We start from the raw sequence: 20,114 nt of genomic DNA, 5'->3' as shown, positions 1-20,114 counted from the left end.
AGAGGCAAATTGCTAATGCGACTGCTCCGTATCAGTCTGAATTGAAGGAGCTTTTAAAAACTGCCAAGAAAGAGAAAATTACAAAATTCTACAAACCGTTGCCTAAGCCTAAAGATAATTGATCAAAATGTTCAAAAACTTAAATAAAATTGATTTTTTTATATATTTGTTTTTTATGTATTTATTTATTTATTCATTTCGTCACCTAGGAACGTTTCCCCCTTAATCCCGTACAAATTACCTTTCCGTATAATTTAATTAGTTAATAAAATACCATAATATTGAAACAAAAGTATTTTTTATTCATTTGTGTCAATTAGTAATCATTTATAAAAATAAAAAAAATTCGGAACCGTCACAAAATACTAAACATCCTGTTTACACTATCTATTCACCAACACTCACACTTAGGGGCGTTTCGATTAGCAAGTTATCGTCTTCAGAGACTTTCTACCTTCTCTGTCTTTGTTATAAAGTTTATTTTTTGATTTTACCGTGAAAAGAAATAGGAAAAGAAATACTTTTTCTGGTATCGAGTTTACTTCTGTAATAGTTTTAGTAATAATACTAATTTTTATATATTCCAATTTATTTTCTTATATTCAAAATACCTAGTGTACAGGGTGTGTCATGTGACAGTGGACAATATGAACTTATTTTTTGGATTGCTTAGAAAATTGTAGACATAATCAACTGTTTCGGAAATATCAGAGTTTTCCAGATTTATTCCAAAAATTAACATTAATCAAAGGCGGATCCAGGGGGTTATATATTTTGTAACAGATTTTATGTAACTACATACCTTTAATATTTAATTAATTTAATATAATATAATAAATTTGTATGATGGTAAACGTTTGGAAATAAACGCATCAAAAATTTGAATTTTACCGCGCCACACTTGCGCCCTCTTGTTGATTACGTAACGTCCAGCTAGACCTAACCTCAATCGGAATCGGAACGACCAAACATAGTTCTAAGTTAAAAAACTAAAATTTCTTTCCACCTATAATGTGTTTATAAGTGTACCTTTATAAGTATTTTTAAAAATTGTTGCTGCAAATTTCTCTTTATTCCAGTGCGTGTTTTTTAACTGAAATTTTATTGTTGTTAATGCTCATAAAGTACCTCATAAGTAGATACAGTGGTGTTGTCGAGCCGAAGCGCTCCGGAACGTCGTTCCTGTACTTTTTGGAAAGGAACGCGTTCCGGAACTAAAGATGATTTCTGATAACGAGAATTGGCCTCATCGTTCAGCGGATGACAACAAAACAAGGAAAATTCAACCACAAGATCCTGAACATAATACTATTTGGCATATTTTATAAAAACCATATATATACAAAATGGGTTTTGTAATGATTTTCATTTCCTTTCCTTTCTATCCTATATACAGGGCGAAAATTGGGGGAAATCAATATTTTGTCTGTTTCTATTTTGTTTGTTGGAAACTTTTGCCGTACTACTTCTTCACTTTTGCGTCTAGCTGTTATGACATATCATTCACCAGGGTTATGGAATATAAATTGGCTGCCACATTCCGTGCGTTGTAGTACGTCTCTGGATGTCTTCTCTGAAGTATGTACTATTAAAATAATTTAATATTTTAGTGGAATAATACGAGACGTGCTTTCCTTTCAGGTAATCAGCAAAAAAACTGACACGACTTTTTATTGACATAACATGACATATTCCACAATTTTTTTAACAGTGATACCAACTAATAAAATAAAAACATTATTGATTAATACCAACATTTTGTTTGATACATGTACATGTACAAGTTATTATGTGTTAAGTTTTTCAAGTGTACAATAAAGAATAAATATGCTTAAGTACAGTACTTACGTACATTGATAAAATACCTACTTTTTGTTTGTATCTATTGTTATAAAAATTAAATTATATTGACTAGACCACGACTATGTGAGCCCCTTCTGGTGCCAAAGCTGGATCCGCTCTTGATGGTAATTTTATATTTTCGCGGTCCCCTCGTTTTTTGGATCTAGAAAATCGAAAAATCATCCGATTTCGATAAATTTTTTTTCAAAATCTTCGTTTTTACTGTGGATTTATGAAAAAAAATACGGGAAATATTTCACCTGGAGATTTCATATAGTTTTATGACTTTAAATGTGATCATAAACGCACTTCTTCGCATACAATCGTTCATAACTTTTTTACAAAGCATCAAACTCAGTTCATATATTTTTTTATTAATCTACACAAAAACAAATATTTTGGAAAAAAAATTGAGGAATGGAAAAACTCAATATTATACCCTTGATTATAAAAAGTGATTTTAAGAAGGTTTTTCTTCATATAACTTTAATGATTACTTAGTAGAAAAGGTACAAACGATTATATGTGAGAAAAGTTCAATTTTAAGACAAATTGTTATTATTTTTAATTATTTAAACATAAGAAATCAACATTTTTGTATAATTTTTTTTCCAATTTGTTAGATTTTTTAAGCAGATTATGAAAAAAAAATATAACAAGTTCATTTGATTATTTAGAAAAAAGTTATCAACAATTATACGTGAATTATTGCATTTTCATGAACATTTAAAGCCCTGAAACCAATAAAAGTTCTCATTTTTTTTATTCCCATAATTTTTTTCGTAAATCCGCCGTAAAAACGAAGATTTTAAAAAAAAGTCTTCGAAATCGGATGATTTTTCTATTTTATAGAGCCAAAAATCGAGGGGACCGCGAAAGTATAAAATTACCATCAAAAAATAAAATTCATCCATAAATTTGCTACATTACATTCAATATTTGTTTCCCAGTGAGCTCTTGAAACTGAGAAAGTAAATAAAAACCACTTCAGCGTTGCTTTTCGCGGATATTAATTTAAAAAACATAAAAAGTTTTGCTTATTTTCGTTAAAAACTCAATTTATTGTCTGCCTGCATGACAGTAATGATCAGTATCAATGCTATTGATGTACGTAATATCATAGATATGGTTAGTTATTGAGATAACACACCGACACAAATGGAAGTTTCTCATTTATTACACGTAAAATTTCCAAATTTGCCGCCTATATCTCAAGGAACAATGATCAAAATATAACACTAGGTCAGATAAAAATGTAGCTGCCAATGCAGTGAGTGTCAATCACCTCTCCATTGTTGGAAAATCTGACGACCGAGTCATTTTTTTAAGTCTGGGAACAGAAAATAATCAGATGGAGCTGAATCTTGTGAATAAGGTGCATAAGGTAGCAATTCAAACTTTAATTCAATAATTTTAGCCATTTCAATAACTTATGTGTGATTTGGTGCATTACCTTGATGAAACAACACTTTATTTTCAGCCAAATGCGTTTTTGCTTGATTTCATCGCTCAAACGTTGCAATAAGTTTTCATCGTTGATAGTTTTTCCTTTTCCAAGATAGTGAATGGAAATCATTCCATACGCATCCCAAAAAACCAAAGCCTGCAGATAGAAGAGTCTTTGCCTTCTTTCGAGCCGGTTCTCCCTTTTCGTTCAATTGTTTGATTGCTCTTTTGCTTCTGGTGAGAAGTGATGGACCCACGTTTGATCCATAGTTATGAAACGTTCCACCACGACGCTTATAGGTAAGAAAAGAAAAATAATAAAAGGTATCTGGAGAAGATGTGTTGATATACAATAAGCCTAAATAACACCAATAACTTGAGCACGAAGAGCCAGATTGCGGCAGCAGGGAATTGTAAGAATGGTACTGGAAGATGAAGGAGGAAAAAGAAGAAAAGGGCATTCAAAGAAAAAATGGCTTCAAGAAATCAAATGAGATATAGATCACCTAGAAAGGATTGAATGGATAGAAGTAGCAAATGACCGAAGGAATTGGGGAAGACAAATGACGAAAATTGAATTCAAATATCAACAAGAAGTATAGAGTTAAATTACGCACATATTTCCAAAGACACTCAAAAAAATATTTTTGAAATAATAAAGCTCGTTATATTTCTAGAAAAACTGAAGATTTGACAACATTGTACAGAGTTAATCAAAATCGTTGTATGCGTTTAACTTAAAAATCATTTTGTATATCAAAAAAGCTGAATAGAAGTATCCAATCAAGAGTCTACAGAATTGTAAAGTCAAGTTGAAATTTCCATTCAAAAAACGGAGTATCCGAATTTGTAATTTGAAAAATTCAATTTGCATTCATTGATAAACATTCGATACGCTTTTTTGATCCTTATCAAAGTGATCGGCGTGTGTGTTTGTGTGTGTTAGCGGTAAAGATTTACGTATTGAAGAGGGTCGTAACTTATCGTGTCCCCTCCCTAATAAGTTTTCCATGGGGGAGATGCTGACGGGTCGGAAATAACAGATGGATTTATATTACGCACATAATCTGAGTAACAAATTTCGCCATTCTCCCTAATGAACGCGTGTTCTGATTTTCACCTGATTTAAAGTGATTTTCCATTCTTGTTAGGTGACAACATATTATATCTAAGAATAAGAAGCTATTTATGTAAGTAATTAGAGCTGAAATTGTTCTGATTTTGAGATAAACTGTTTCACAAGTCCAAAATAAGCAATAAAAAAGGTAAATTTTCATAAATCAGAGCAGTACTTCTAAATAATACCACATTAAGTTGATTTCGCTCACATTGTAAACCAGACAATCGTGTCCCATCTTCTAAAATGTGAGATGATATCAACAATTGATGAAGCACCACCTCAAGCCACCGTGAATCGCAGGTTTTCCGTGGTTGCACTTCGCTACAGGATGAATTTCGTGAAATTCGTCCAAATTCGGCTGTTGTGCCAAAAAACATCGATGATGTGCATAAACTGATACTGGAAGATCGTCATACGACATACCGTGAGATTTTAGGCATATTTGGGCATTAGTTCCACTCGTATACATTCAACATTGCATGAATATTTGGTTATCGAAAAGATTTGTTTGCGTTGGATACCGTATAATTAAATAACCGCTCAAATAAAAATGATGAAAAAATTTAATCGTGTTACATCAAAAGATAGTTACAGACGTCTTATAATAAATCTATGGATCTGAATCCGAAATTAAACAATTATCTACTGTATGAGTCCTTCAGAATGCGAGAAAAGTTTCTGAATGGTACACCAGAAATGTTAAACAAAATTAGAGAAACCAATCGCAGAAGACGAATCATTCTTTATCAGGACAAACAAGCTCTCACACATCAGTTCAAACAAAAATGTTTTTGAACAGTTCAAACATCGAATTGATGGGTCATCCGTCGTACAATCTTTGTTTGGCGCCCAATTATTTCTTCTTATTCCCGTAAATCAAAAATAAATAGCTAGATCAACGTTTTTTTACACCTGAAGCAGCGGTTGATGCTTTCAAATCACATGTTTGGAGGTACTCCAATCTGAACTGAAAATATGCTTCGACAATTGGTTCAAACGCATGCAAAAGTTTTTGCGTGGAAATATTTTTGAAAAACAATAAAGCCATATCCAATCATAGATATTTGTTCATATTTGTCTATCTCAAAACTTAAGTAACGAACCTCGTATACTCTAGTAAAATTTCTTATTGTTTTGTCTTTTTCTTCTTTATTTTTGTTGCATTGCGTTTCTCGGAATAGTTTGTACAATCTTCGTGTAACCAGCCAAAACACAGCAAACAATGATTACTTTCCATTGGTCCAAAGGAAATTTGATAGAGATTTTCAAAGTGAGCCTTCTGTCTGACTCATTTCCTAATTCTGAAGGTCTACCAATTTTCTGTTCGGTTTTCCAGCTCTGTGTCTGCGTAAGGCTCGTAATAGTATGGCCTTAGACTGTAATTGTCGTTATTTAAAAGAAAAATAGATGGTAATGCGTTCTTAGTCTACCCAAGGAGCCGTATAGAACAATATTTTTATAAGAAAAAGCTCAAAAGTCGTATATGTACGCTCTTTTGATTTAACACGCCAATAACTGTCGTTTAAATTCATCATAAAAGTTGTTGAATTGAAGGTGGGTTTTGAAGGGTGCGACTGTCGCAATGATAGTTTAATGATAATCGTGATACGACTAAGGGTCAAATTATTTGAAATTAGAGTTTGCAACTTGACTTCGCAACGCACAATCGGAATCGTGCAATCGGAGTTGTGCAACCTATTTGCAACTGGAGTCCGCACACAGGAGGAGGCGATAACTAAAGGAATATATTCCATCATCTGCGCATGCGAATAAATTATAATATAACATAACCTAACTTTAAATTCGGTTTTGTTTTGATTTTTTTAATACTTTTCGCTTTTCTCAAACTACTCTGAATCTGAATCTTTTTTGTCCTAATTTTAAGATGAAGAAGTCATCTGGAGCACAAACACAATTTTAAAAATAATGTAGCACATTTACAGTTTCAAAGTTTTGATGGTGAGTATAAAATAATAATTTTTATTAGATTTACGAAGACACACCTGAATAAATTCAGTGTTAACGGAGGGATTTACTCATTTTTTTTAAGAATTCAACCAATGGCTTTCTGAAGAATAAAAAGTCAACAATATCCAGTATATCCGAAATAAAGAAGTTAAGGATTTGAAATAACAGTTGTTTGTTTAGAAATAAAGCATTGAGAAAAAAATAAAAAATAGTTTTGAAATGCTGCAAATGCTCGATTGTCAAAATTTTAGCGATGAACAACTAGATCTCTGGTTACAGCATAGTAAAACATGCCTGGTTTTAAGTTCTGTAGAAGATGAAAATAAAAATAAATTTCTGGTAAAGGAGGAAAATATGAAACAACCAGCTAATACAAATATCACAAAACAGAAGTCGTGCCATTCAACTAAGAAGGAAGGTAACCAAAAGAAGACTGCATATTCGAAAGCTTCTGAAGAGGACTTCTAAAATATTAGAAGAATTTGTTAACTCAGATCTAGCCAAGTCAAACACTGCAGAAAATGATCATCAATATTGTTAATTTTTACTTTGATGTAGGTATAGAAGCATTTTGTTTATAACTATATTTATATTAAAATTTTTCTTTCAAATAAATTGACTTTGTTTTGGAAGCGAGGGTTTTAAATTAATTTAAACCAACTATTACTACATTAAGGTAAGTACTACTGTTGTCTTGCATTTCAAAACCTCACGAATATTCGATAAAATCAAGGATAGTAAAACGTAATATACAGAGTGGCGCGATAGAACGTGCATATTGCATCATCTTTTTTCACGAGGTAAACGGTGCGTGGAAGGGGGAAGCCCAGCGTGGTTGGATAGTTGCACTCGTGGAATTTTTTTAGCCATTAATCATTTCGACGGAAAACGTCGCGCTTTTTGTGTTCGCACGTCTCGACAAGGCGACTGTGTCGTTTAGAATCTGGATTGAGACATATTAATGAAGCTCCGAGTGCAAATTTAATTTGGGTTAAGCGTTTTGAAGAGACCGGTTACACATTTAAACCACCAGCAAAAGGTCATCGAAGAACGTCTAGGACCACAGGACAATATTGATAGAGTAAAGGAGTCAGTACGAGAAAATCCGGAAGCTCGGTAGCTTTAAACTTGTCACGACGAAGTTAACAGCGAATTTTGGAAGTTGGATCTTAAACTGCATCCTTATAAGCTCCAGTTAACACAGGAATTAAAAGATACCGACTTTGGAGCAAAGCTGGTATTTGCTTAGTCGATTTTCCACTTTTGACAAAATCCTTTTTTCAATGAAGCTCATTTTCATTTAAATGGGTTCGTAAACCGACAAAATTGTCTGGATTGGACTGAAAAAAATCTGAATAACGCTAGAGTTTAGGTATAGAAAAGTATATATGAATTTGCTTTATTTGTTACCGCTGAATGTATTAAAATAGAAAAAACCGGGTGGTTCTATTTAATAAAAATAAAGAAATTTTGATATCTATGAAGTTAAACTTTGAACATTTTTTATACACACCCTGTATAAAATGAAAAATTTTCGACATAGATTCAAATACGTCTGACCTTGCTTAAAGTAACCGAATAGAAACCATTTTCACATCTTTAAGGGTATCCTCGTTAAAAAATATTTATGTTGGTTTGCAACGGTCACATTTTTTACAAAATAGTTAATAACTCAAAAAGTATGCATTTTTCGAAAAAAATTTCCAGTCAAAAGTACACTTAAATTTCACGTAGATTTCAAAAATGTATTAATATACAGGGTGTTCTATTTAAAATAACAAAATTACAGTCCACTTCAACTAGAACTGGAAGTCAGCCATCTTTGAAAAGATCTTATCCGAAAACCCAAACGTAGAAATTTTCATGATTTTACTATAAGTATTTTGGCATATACAGATAATTTTAACTCGTCGTGGGACACCCTACCCCGCATAGGAAGAGAATTGGGGAAATGAAAACTCTGAGCAAGAAATTGGTTGAATCGAATGATGTAAGCGGCATAAAATGCAACAAATGTAGGGAAAAACTGGAAAGACGGAAGAAGGCCGAGAGAACCGCAGAAATAAAGAGAGTGGTTCAAAAGGGGTGCAACTTTCAAGATTTTAGGGAAATCTTCAGCAGCATAGACCTCAAAGCAACCAGGAAGCGCTGGACAGAAAAAGCTGCAACAGGGAATGACAACTGGAATAAAGGAGGTTGCAGAACCCCTAGAAGAGGGAGAAAATTAGGTATTGATTGATTACCTACGTTATAGCAATTTTCGATCGTTTTCCGATTCCCAATTCATCATTTTGGGTGAACATTGAAAATCGACATTATTTATCTATATTTGTATCGGTATGGAATCTATTTATAATGACAAACCCTGTACATTAACAACGTTTTGAATGATTATTTTTTACATGAGGAAAACGCTAAATAATATAGTTTGGATCTTGGACTTTCTACATGTTTTTTGATCGCTATTTACCTATTAAAACAAAAACGAAACATTCAGTTTCCTCTTCAATCGTATTATAAAATTGATAAATCAAATTATTTCTCCCATTTCCCGTGAGTCCAACATACGAAAAGTTTTTCTATTTTCTAAAAGGAATGCACACACATTCGTCCACAGTCCGCTCAAGTTTCTCTCTATGTAGACGCACACATTGTGAAGTATTGATCGGTGTCTAACCCCATTTTCCAACCCCTTGTATCGGATCATGCTGACAACCACTCTTTGGATAGCGTCGAACTTGGAATCCATCAGAGAGATGTCAAAAGGCGAAACTGGCCAGTTACCAGTCTCATCGGTTTAAACTTATTTCTACACTCAGCGGAAATGGAATGTAGAGTAACGAACAGTTATAATTCATATAAATCAAAAAATGAATTTTTCAGAAATCCTTTTCTTTCAATACGTCAGTTAAATGACTTAAATCAAACTCGTGTCATAGTGAAAAAAGAATTACTCTTAAGGAATTAATTTCCCATCGAAATTGGAATATCAGGTAATGAGTATGCAATTAGATACAACTCTTTATAAAAAAATCACTTCGTTTGATTTTCATAGTGAAAAGAAAAGTATCTTATTCTTCTTCTTTCTTCCGTAATATATCGCCTGTTATCTTATCCTGACTCTAGGTTATACATCCACATTTCTTCACTTTATCTCTATTTTCACCAGGCTAACGTCTGTCATTCGATTTATATCGCTTCTTTAGAAGTCTAGAAGTATTTTTCCCGAGATTTTGTTTTGTAAATTCCTGCCTTTGCTTCTTGTTTTAGGTGTTAATTTCGCCGTAATACGTTCTGAAGACATTCCGCGACCTGATTTGTTCTGGCTACTTGTGCATTGCTCTTATCTCTTCTTCTACGTCTCCATAACTGATATGTCAATTACAAGGTGCTCGAATTTCATTCTCTTTTGTATTATTTGACATTCTAGTTGTAAAGTGCATCTAAGAGGCTTTTTTGACGTTGTCATGCATATGGTTTTTCAGTCAAAATAAAAATAGACAAAATAAAAAATTAACAGTTTCCACAAATTGGGATTAAAGACCCAGCTGTAAAATCAGACAAACTACTTTTTTGAAATCTGTAGGTTTCGACACACTTGATTTGGATAAAATAAAATGCAGTAGTCTGAACCTTATTAACTCACTCTAACTGAACCAATTAGAATCCTACTCCAAACCCCTTTCATAGTTGTATGGCTCTATGTTGTTATTTTCAGTGGGTTTGGGTACTTTGTTGAGAAATGATGAAGTTGACAAACGTTCAGTTTATTGAACAGTGTTTTCAAAAAGTACCTTTTGAATCGATTGACAATACTTGTTTTGATTGACAAAACTCTTGCTAAACAATCGTCCATACTTAACAATTCTTGAGATTACAAATTTGACACATCAAAAAGTACTTATCGCCTGCCAACTTAACTAAATTAAAATTAACATGGTTACCAACTTTGACTCTATCTAAAACAAAATAGTGTGAGGTAAGGATAGGGTCAAGGTTCGGATAGATCGTGTTAGCTGTCAGTTTGATCAATTCTCAACACTCTAGTACCTTAGATTCCTTTTTCGTATTAGATGGGATAGAAGAATACTCTTAAATTTTGACAAGCTTACCATATACTGACGTGCGCAGCCATATTGGTATTGAGCATTTTAGCGGGAACTTTAAAACGGAAATTCAAAAACTTCTTTTCAACTATCATATGATAAAAACCTTATAATATTTATGCGTGTCACATATATACAGTGTGTACTTAAGTTGGAACCATATGGAAAACTTTTGTATTAGTGGTTTCATGAAAACAAGTTATTCTGGATAAAAAATTCTGCATGGTCCAAAAGTTAAAATGCAACCATCAGATATCAATTTTTCAAAGCTGTATAGGTAAGAGGTTTGTCAAAAAATTTGGATTTTGTGACAAACAAGAGTATAGTATCTTTATTTTTTACAATTCAAAAAAATGTTATAAAGTTGTTTTGAATTGAAAGTTATTTTCAAGTATGCATTTACAGCCATTTATTATGTAAATTCAGGTTTGGTAATTATTTACTAATCTAATCTAAATGTTCTTGATTTTAGGTCTCTTCTGTTTCAAAATTAGTTTTTTTTAATAATTTTTGGAAGATGAAATTTGACGTTTCGACTTTTTTTTAAGTCTTTATCAAAATATAATAGTTTTTTCATATTTACCTGAGATGATGAACTGCTTTAACGTATACGTCGAAACGTCAAATTTTATTAAAAAAACTAATTTTAAAACAAAAGAGACCTAAAATCAAGAACATTTTGATGCAAAAAAACCATAAAACCACGTTTATTTTTAAAAACAAGATATATTGTCCAAAATGATCAATGCATTAATAAGAAAACTTATTCAACGCCATTAAGCAACTAACTTCACCTAACCTATAAATTTTAACTTCACTTATAACGACCTAACCTATAAAATTTATTCAAAATTTGTCAACTACCATATTGCGTAATTAAACCATACCAAAACAAAGCATATCAAAATTCCTTTTCGCCTTTATTCCCTACATGATTCGAACAATGCCAAAATAAACTATTGTTAAAAATTACACGGATTTAACAGTATTTATTTTCTATAAGGGCTGGTGGGTGCCTTTGTCAATAATGAATGGGGTGAGAAGTGGTCCATATGCTGGGGCTCGTGCTCCAACCGCAAGTAATTGCTTCTAGTGGCGATAATTGACATATTGACTACGTCAGTGACAAGTGGATGATGCCGTGGGGGGTGCTCTAAGAACAGGACGTGTATTATTCTTCCTTTCAGATGAGAAGGTTTATTTAGTGATAATAGTTTTTTCATATTTATCTGAGATGATGAACTGCTTTAACGTATTTTATAATAAATAGAATAGAATCCAAAATGTTATTTGAATATACAGTGTGTCCACATAAGTTGGCGGCATATGGGAAACTTCTTTATTATTAATTTTACGAAAAAAGTTATTGTTTATAAAAAGTTCTGCATGGTCCAAAACCTAAAATTCAATCATCAGATGTTAAATTTTTTTAATCGTATACGAGGATTGTCAAAAAATGTGATTTTTGTTATTTCTTTTTGACAATATCGAAAATTGTTATAAAGAATAGATGTTTAGAATTAAAAATTGTGAAATTGTGAATATTTTTATCCGGATGTCGGAAATTAAAAATGTCTGCTGCTTCTCGAAATGTTTTATACTTATCCACACACTATTAGCACAATCTCAATTTTCTATTCCAAACTTAATGTTGGTGACATGTGTAACTTTACAAATACGTCTGTCAAACATAAAACTTTACAATACGGTCTCTAAAAATTATGAAAAACACTTTTAGACTGCCTAAAAAAAGTGTTTAAATACCGTGGCACTTTTTGAAATACGATTGTTGACGTTTTTTCGAATGTTCGATTTTTAGACAGTTCGCAAAGCCCACTTTGATTATCAATTTTAAAAAATGTCAGTGCATCCTAGATTGATTATGCATTAATGTACAAACTTAAATTTCCAACGTAATCGCAGAGAAAAATGTAGAAAAAAATATTTTTTCAATGTAAATAAACAATGAATATTTGAAAGCTATTTTTAATTCTTTATAACAATTTTCGATATTGTCAAAAACAAAGGTACTTTACTCTAGAGCAAAAATCACATTTTTTGACAAACCTCGTATACGACTGCAAAAATTTAACATATGATAATTGAATTTTAAGTTTTGGACCATGCAGAACTTTTTATCAAGAATAACTTTTTTTCGTAAAATTAATAACAAAAAAGTTTCGCATATGCCGCCAACTTACGTGGACAAACTGTATACCGTGAGGAAATGAATGCGGAGATGTAAAATGTACAATAAAACTTATTGCACCAGGATTATGGATAATGTGCCATATCATAGTCGGCATTTAGAACCAATATTTATCTACAGTAGCATGACGAAAAACCAAAAATTAAGAGATTAATACAACATCTCCAAATGACATCAAATCATGGATTGCAGCGATAATATTCTTATTAACGCTAGTCTTAGTTTCGAGGGTAATGCGGACTCTAAATAAAGTTCGATTACATAAACTTACTATATATATACATTAACAAAAAAATATATACCAAAACATTTACAAAAGATTAAACTACGTCGCGCGAACTGAGTCTCTGGAAACAGCGTAGCTTCGTTTAAACTTCGGCGTTTGAGATCTGATCGATTCGCTGTATGGAGACAGAATGAATTTCTCCTCGATTCCAAACACCTCGCCTGGGTTCGTGCAATTTTGGAACAAAGAACAGGTAGAAGTTTTTGGTTTTTCCCAAGCCAGCTATATCGGGGAAGAATTTCCTGGGTCAGGTATCTGCGATTTACAGTTTTTATTATTAATCTAGATATCAAAAGGACATATGGCACAAAGGAATATGGCATTTAGAATGACGGATATACAGAATTACCTGCAATAGCTAATTAAAGAGTTTTTGCTGAAATATTGAATCAGCCTTCATCAATATTAAGTTGAAAATTAGATAAAAGGAAATATAAACAAAAGCGACATTGTAAAGGATATACGTATTCTCCCTATATACGAGCATCGTCCCATAAATACCTGACCCAACAAAGAAAATACAAAAATTTTGTAAAAAATATTTTTATGTTCATATATTATACCCAGCGAAGTTCAATAAGTTTGGTACTCTTTTTATAATAAGAATCGTCAAGCTCCTCAAAATAGCCATTAACTGCCGACATCAAGTTCGCATAATACTAGCCAATGATTTTCCTTTTTTCAGGATAGTCAAAGAAAATTATCCTACGCGTCCCCAATAAACCGACACCATGACCTTGCCTACAGTTGGAACCATCTTCGACTTTTTTAGAACCGGTTCTCCCTTTTCCGTCCATTGTTTTGATTGTTCTTTTATTTCTGGTGGAAAGTGATGGACATCAAGATGCTGTTTTTGCTCTATTGTGAGCAAACGGGGCACCTATTCTGCGTAGAGATTTCTTATGTCCAAATTTCCAGTAAATATGCGATGTACCGGAATTTTTGAAATGCCTACCATCTCTGCTAGCTCACGCACTTTCAGATTTTCTTCGACACTCCTCATTTGGTCGACCACTGCGTTGCTGGTCTTCGCAGGTCGTACGGGCTCGTTTAAAGTCCGCTATCCAATATTTTACTATTGAAAACGAAGAAGCAGTTTCACCCAGAGTAGAATCTAGTTCTGCTTTTATATTGGTTGGGCTAAGGCCTTTCAAATAAAAGTATTGTATCCCATAACAAATTTTTTCCATGTTTACAAATTCAATGAAAACGTTCACTACCCATGGGTGCCAAACAAATTCTAAACGACAAACTTGAAACATTTGAAATGTTCGGAAAGATTTATGCGGTCAGGATTATGAACAACAAAACTAGGTTCACGGGTTGAACCGCGTTGGAATTTTGAAAATTCTCGACGTTTCGACTCCCACTTTGCGAGCCATTATCAAGAGAAGGGTGCGGATATTCGTTCATTGGTAAGAAGTGATTCGATTCCGTGGTCTCAATCTGCCTACTCCACGCAGCGAATCGCCCCTTTTTTTGGTTGATTCCAAGGCCTCAATCTCAAAATAAAAATGATATGCTTACCATCAAGAACATTGTCTTGACCTAACTTAAACATTTGCTGTATAGATTGTGTACTTTTTAATACAGCGGAATTTTTCACGCAACAACCGCCATCTCTAGATCTGGCCAAGTACTTCTGGGATTTTCCTGATATAGCAAAAATGATTTGGATTGTTAACACAACGTCGTTTTGAACTACTCATGACGTAAAAACTTTAGAGACACTAATCGTTAAAAATACAAGTTCAAATGATAAAAAACAAAAACAGAGTAATTTGGGCTGATCAAAAAATTTTGAGATAAGATAAGGCAACGACAAAAAATTAAGTTTCGTAAACTATAATTGTTGTAAGTTATAATTGTTTCAGTTATTACCTAGTGTCACGAAAAAATCTGATGCAGAATTCAACTTATATGTTTATTCACGATTTGAACTTCAATTTTTGAAGATTGTTTTGGAAAGACAATATTTGTAGTTTCTTCTGCCAGAATTTTGAAAAGTTTTCAAAACCTCAGATTCAAAATTAAGTTTTCAGGAAAATAATTTTAATTATTGAAACAATTATAAAATACAATCATACCAAAATAATTGACGTAAAAATTTTTTGCTATTTCGGGATGTTGCTTCCCAAATCACGGGTAGAGTTGAGGACCTTACTCATTTAATTATATGGCTATAATAAATGGAATGAATTAAAAACAAATTTGGTGTTGAGTAAAATGAAAATTCTCTCACACAAGATTTAATTATTTTAAGGTAAAATTTCGATAAACAACCACAATTTTATCTCAAAAATTTCAATCATTATTTGTAATTATATAGTATAATTCGTTATTCAAAGTAAAAAATGAAAATATCATTTGTTGACGGACGTTAATTTTCAGACACTTATAAATGCAATTTTATTCATATATAAAGTGCTTTTACTGTATGTTAGCCTGATATTAATGGTTACAATGATTGCAAGTAAAACGTGGTTGCACACTAACCTAAAAAAACTCAATTCTTTATTTTTATTCTCGTATAGATAGACATCAAGTATACAGTAGGTAACAGAAGTAAATAATCAATGAAATGAATATAATTCACATTGAAATATGTGTATATTCTGTAATTTTACACTAAAATTATTTATTATAAACATTTTCGCAGCTGTTGGAAGCGTTTTCAAAGTAATATTTCATGCGTTCCTAATACAGAAGATTCAAAAAATCCATGTGTTTGAAAGCTCTGCACCTTATGTGGGGAATTCCGATTTACCAATTATACCAACTGATAGGTCAGAAATTGGTCATCAGGTTAGTTTGTCTTATTAATTGGTGAGCACTGCTTTTGTATTTCTTCCAAACATATACTGTTAGTTTCGTTACCAAGAAGTTTTAATATGATCGAAGAATATTTTGGTATGTAATTTGCCGTTTTGGGTTCATTTTAATAATCCCTACAAATTTTTATAAACCCACTACAGATACTTGACTTGCTGCTAATCGATTTCAATTAAACACTGGCCCGTGTAAACTTGTTTTGACTCCATTTGATTGAACAAACTCCACTAACTAACTTGTGTGGACAGTAGACACTCTCGACTAAATCACTGGCTGCGTCTGAACCGGCCTTAATAGGCAACGACGTGTCCAGTTAAGCAGCGAAATTTTCTCAATGGTGTAAAGCTTCAAACTTCCTTGGTTGTACGACAAAAAACATCAGAAGGTTTATAGTGAGGGAATTATGGTTTTACCAGAAAAGTAGTAAAAGGTCATCGGTCCTATAAGATCAGGAAATTTCTAAAAACATTAAGAGGTAGAACTAGATAGAATTGAATGAATGTACAACCATCCAGTTCAGTGATTTACTACTGTTTTTTGCTCTAATAGCATGTGAATCACAAATTTGTTATTTCTCAATATTAAACTATAAGATTAGTATCTCCCGAAAAAAATTATACACGACCTGTATATATAAAATTTGTAGAAAAAATCGAACGTATATATATATATATATATATATATATATATATATATATATATATATATATTATAAGAATTCATTAAATCTTTTCATAGGAGGAGATTAAGTTTATTTTCGTTCTTGAACAACACTTTTATTCACTAGATTTATGATCGTGTGCATCAGGATACTAGAAAAGAGAATAGTTAGAATTATCTCATACGAGACGTAGTTTTAACTTTTTCTAGTATAGTGAAGGTTATTTTATTTTAATCTAATTATAATTTCATCAATAACCAAAAGTAGAAAAACTACGGGTACATTTTAACTTATCTGGATGTTTTATTTTAATGTTTTTAAGTATTGGCGGTGACTCAACTTTCAACTATTGTCACACTCCGGCGTTATATACGATCACAATTCATCTGCACTAAACAGACATAAATTATTATTATTACACAAGAAGTCTTGTTATTATTTCTCTAATGAAAAATAATTAGAATTAATCACGTGTTGCCCTTTGTAATAAAATATAGAGTAATATACGGAATAAAATTCCTTGTTCAAAGCTATGTTTTTATGTCGATTTTGGGTCAAATCAATAAAACAACGATATCTTAGAAGAACACTAATCTCAAGTTTAGTTAGGCTGTACGGTTAGTTGAGAATGATATGCTTCTTATTTGTTATAACAAACTTTAATTTAATAACTTTAATAAGAACATCAAAATGTTTATTATTGAAGGAACCATTATCATTAACGATTATTTACAACAAGTATTTTCTGCGTTCCTGATACGTCTGATAGCAAAATTTGTTAGTAATACAAGATCAAAACCATCAAAACAGTTAACCTTGCAATGGATCGATCATTTAATTATTTTTGTATTTGACTAAAAGCAAACTTATTTTATTTTTCCTATTCCAATTGTTGTATTGTAGAACTTTTGTATACGGTGAATCAATCATATGACCCTAATTTTATTTTACAAAATAATGAAGGAATCAACATTACAACGTCGCTTAACAATTGCATTGACCTGAATCGATACAGACACCACAATTTCATGTAACCCTAGTAGACAAAGATAAAAACCACGTGCATAAATATAGAGACCTGGATGATTGAAACAAAAAAAATTAGAAAAAAATATTGTTTATATAATATATGCTTAAAAACGGTATATTAACCAACAATTGTTTTCAAAAAATGGCTGGAAAAAACTTAATTCACTAGTACAGGAGTTGGTTATAAATTTTATTGAATATTATGTAAAAAAAACTACGGCAGACCTTTTCAACCTCTTCCATCTGTTCAAGAGTTATTTCATTGAAGTTAATGACACTTCTATTTATATTTTTGACGATTTACTTGGACACCTCTATTAAAACTAAACACACAGAATACAGAATGTATCCGAGGGAACTAAAATGGCAGTACGAAATACTTTATATAACATCTATGATAGTATATTTTCAAAATAAGTTATATTCACAGATGAAACATGGATAAATGTCAAAAGAAACGAATTAACTTCTTGGTAGGACGATAATATTAATTTTGGATGTTGTAACTGATTCACCCAGTATATCGATATTTGTATCACAAGAGTTTCGCTAAATATTATGTTGATGTTAACCATATAAGTGGAATACAAACAATTAAGAAAATTAAATTTGTGTTTTAATAACCAATTCGTAAAAAGCCGACCTTCGGAATATTAGTTATTACGATTATTTCTGATTATTACTCATTTGACATAAATTTTGATTTGATGCATATGAATATTCTTGCGTGAATATAAATCGGCCCAATGTAAACTTTTGACTTTAACTATATGTTTTTTTCAAATTATTTGGTTGAAAAAAAAAAAGAAATATGTGTTTGAAAGACAATTTAATATGCTTTAATGAAAGTATAAAATTTTCAGTAAGCCTTATCGTTTATATATATAGCAAATGAAACGTGTTTATGTGGTGATTGTATCGAAAATAACAAATTTGTCCAATATCGAATATTATTTGTTTTCTATAAATCTCAATAGTGTTCAATTGTGTTAGTTCAATGCATAGTATACCACAAAAGCCGCCCAAGTTATTGCTTTAATCGAAAATGGAAGTGGTCATTGAGCCGTTGCTAGACAATTGGATATGACTCGCCAAACGATTCGAAGAGTGTGCCAGCGTTATGAGAAGACTAGATCCTTTCATAGGGGACCTTGAAGATCATTTGCCATTTTTTGTTAGTTTTAGAAGAAGTTAACTAACTGATTACTTAAATTTTTCTATACCACCAGAAACAATATTTTTTCTTATGTCTCCAATTTTTTTTTTATATTAAAGATTTACGAGAAATAAAACCACAGTGGATATAATTCTTATTCGTGAGTTTTTTTAACAATTCCCAAATTGGAAAATATGTCCAGTAATATGAATTATATTATTATCCAGTCCTCATGTATTTGAGATATTTTTGTAGAGTGGCGGTGGACAAGTCTTCTCTCACATGTTCTTGGTTACTAAATATCCGGATAACAGAAGTATACGGTAGGTGAATAACGTTTCTGTACTTAAGATATCTATTGCCAACACATCTTCTCTTTTATGCTATCCAGCTAACTAGCATTCGTAATATTAACGCCATCAATGAGCTCCGTGATCTTAATAGCACCCCACGTGGGGATTTTCGATTGACCAATTATACCATTTAAAAGGTCAGAAATTATTCATAAAAAATCAGTTGCTCTTATTAATTGGTCAACGTTTAAACATTTTTTATCAAGGGTTAAAGTTTTTCAAGGTCAATGAGAAATTTCAGTACCTGATTTACTGGCTTAGCTTATACGTTTTTTACCTAACCTAAACAAAAGTTTGCAAGCTCTTAAGTAATTTACAAATTAATTAATAATAATTATTCATTTAATTTCGAATAATGATTAAGCTTAATTGGTTCAAAACAAATAAAAATTATCAATAAAATAGAATAGAATATTGGAAAATATTGGAAAAAATTAAATAAGTTGCCATTGTCGTAACGTCTATGCTTAATTGAATTAGGGCAGTGAGGACGAACAGTGAACAAGACAGAGTGGCGTAAATTTTTTTGAGGAATAAAAAACAAGTACTACAACAAATATTATAATAGTGAAGAACGAAATAGGATATTTTTTTAAACTAGGTCAAAGTGCATGCATGGGATTGGGTAATGATGATAGTTAACTAGCTTACTTAATAATAATTTTCAACATAAATTTTTTATATTAGAAATATTTTATTCACATGAAAAATTTCCTACTCTAGCTTTATGGTTTTCCAATAAGAGGTGTTATTTTGAATAGTCCGCTATTTCGGTAAATGTCACTTTTGAAACTGTCATTTTTTGACATTTGACAAGTAGACACTACGCCATTAATGAAAATGGAACGATACACGCTTCAGCAACGCATTGAAATTATTAAAATTCACTATAAAAATGGTGAAAGTTTGGCAGAGACGTCGCTCAAGAACAACTGAGAATATTGCTGCTATAGCCCAAAGTGTTGAAGAAAACCCAGGTTTGCCCATTCCTCGTCGTTCTTTGGAATTAGCCATTCCACAAACGTCATTACACCGTATTTTGCATAAAGACTTAGGTCTTAAGGCCTATAAAGGTAAGTTAACACAAGAACTCAAGCCGGCCGATC

Source organism: Diorhabda sublineata, chromosome 2, assembly GCF_026230105.1.
Source record: "Diorhabda sublineata isolate icDioSubl1.1 chromosome 2, icDioSubl1.1, whole genome shotgun sequence".
NCBI classification, from domain to species: Eukaryota; Metazoa; Arthropoda; class Insecta; order Coleoptera; family Chrysomelidae; genus Diorhabda; species Diorhabda sublineata.
This window is presented reverse-complemented; position numbering follows the sequence as displayed.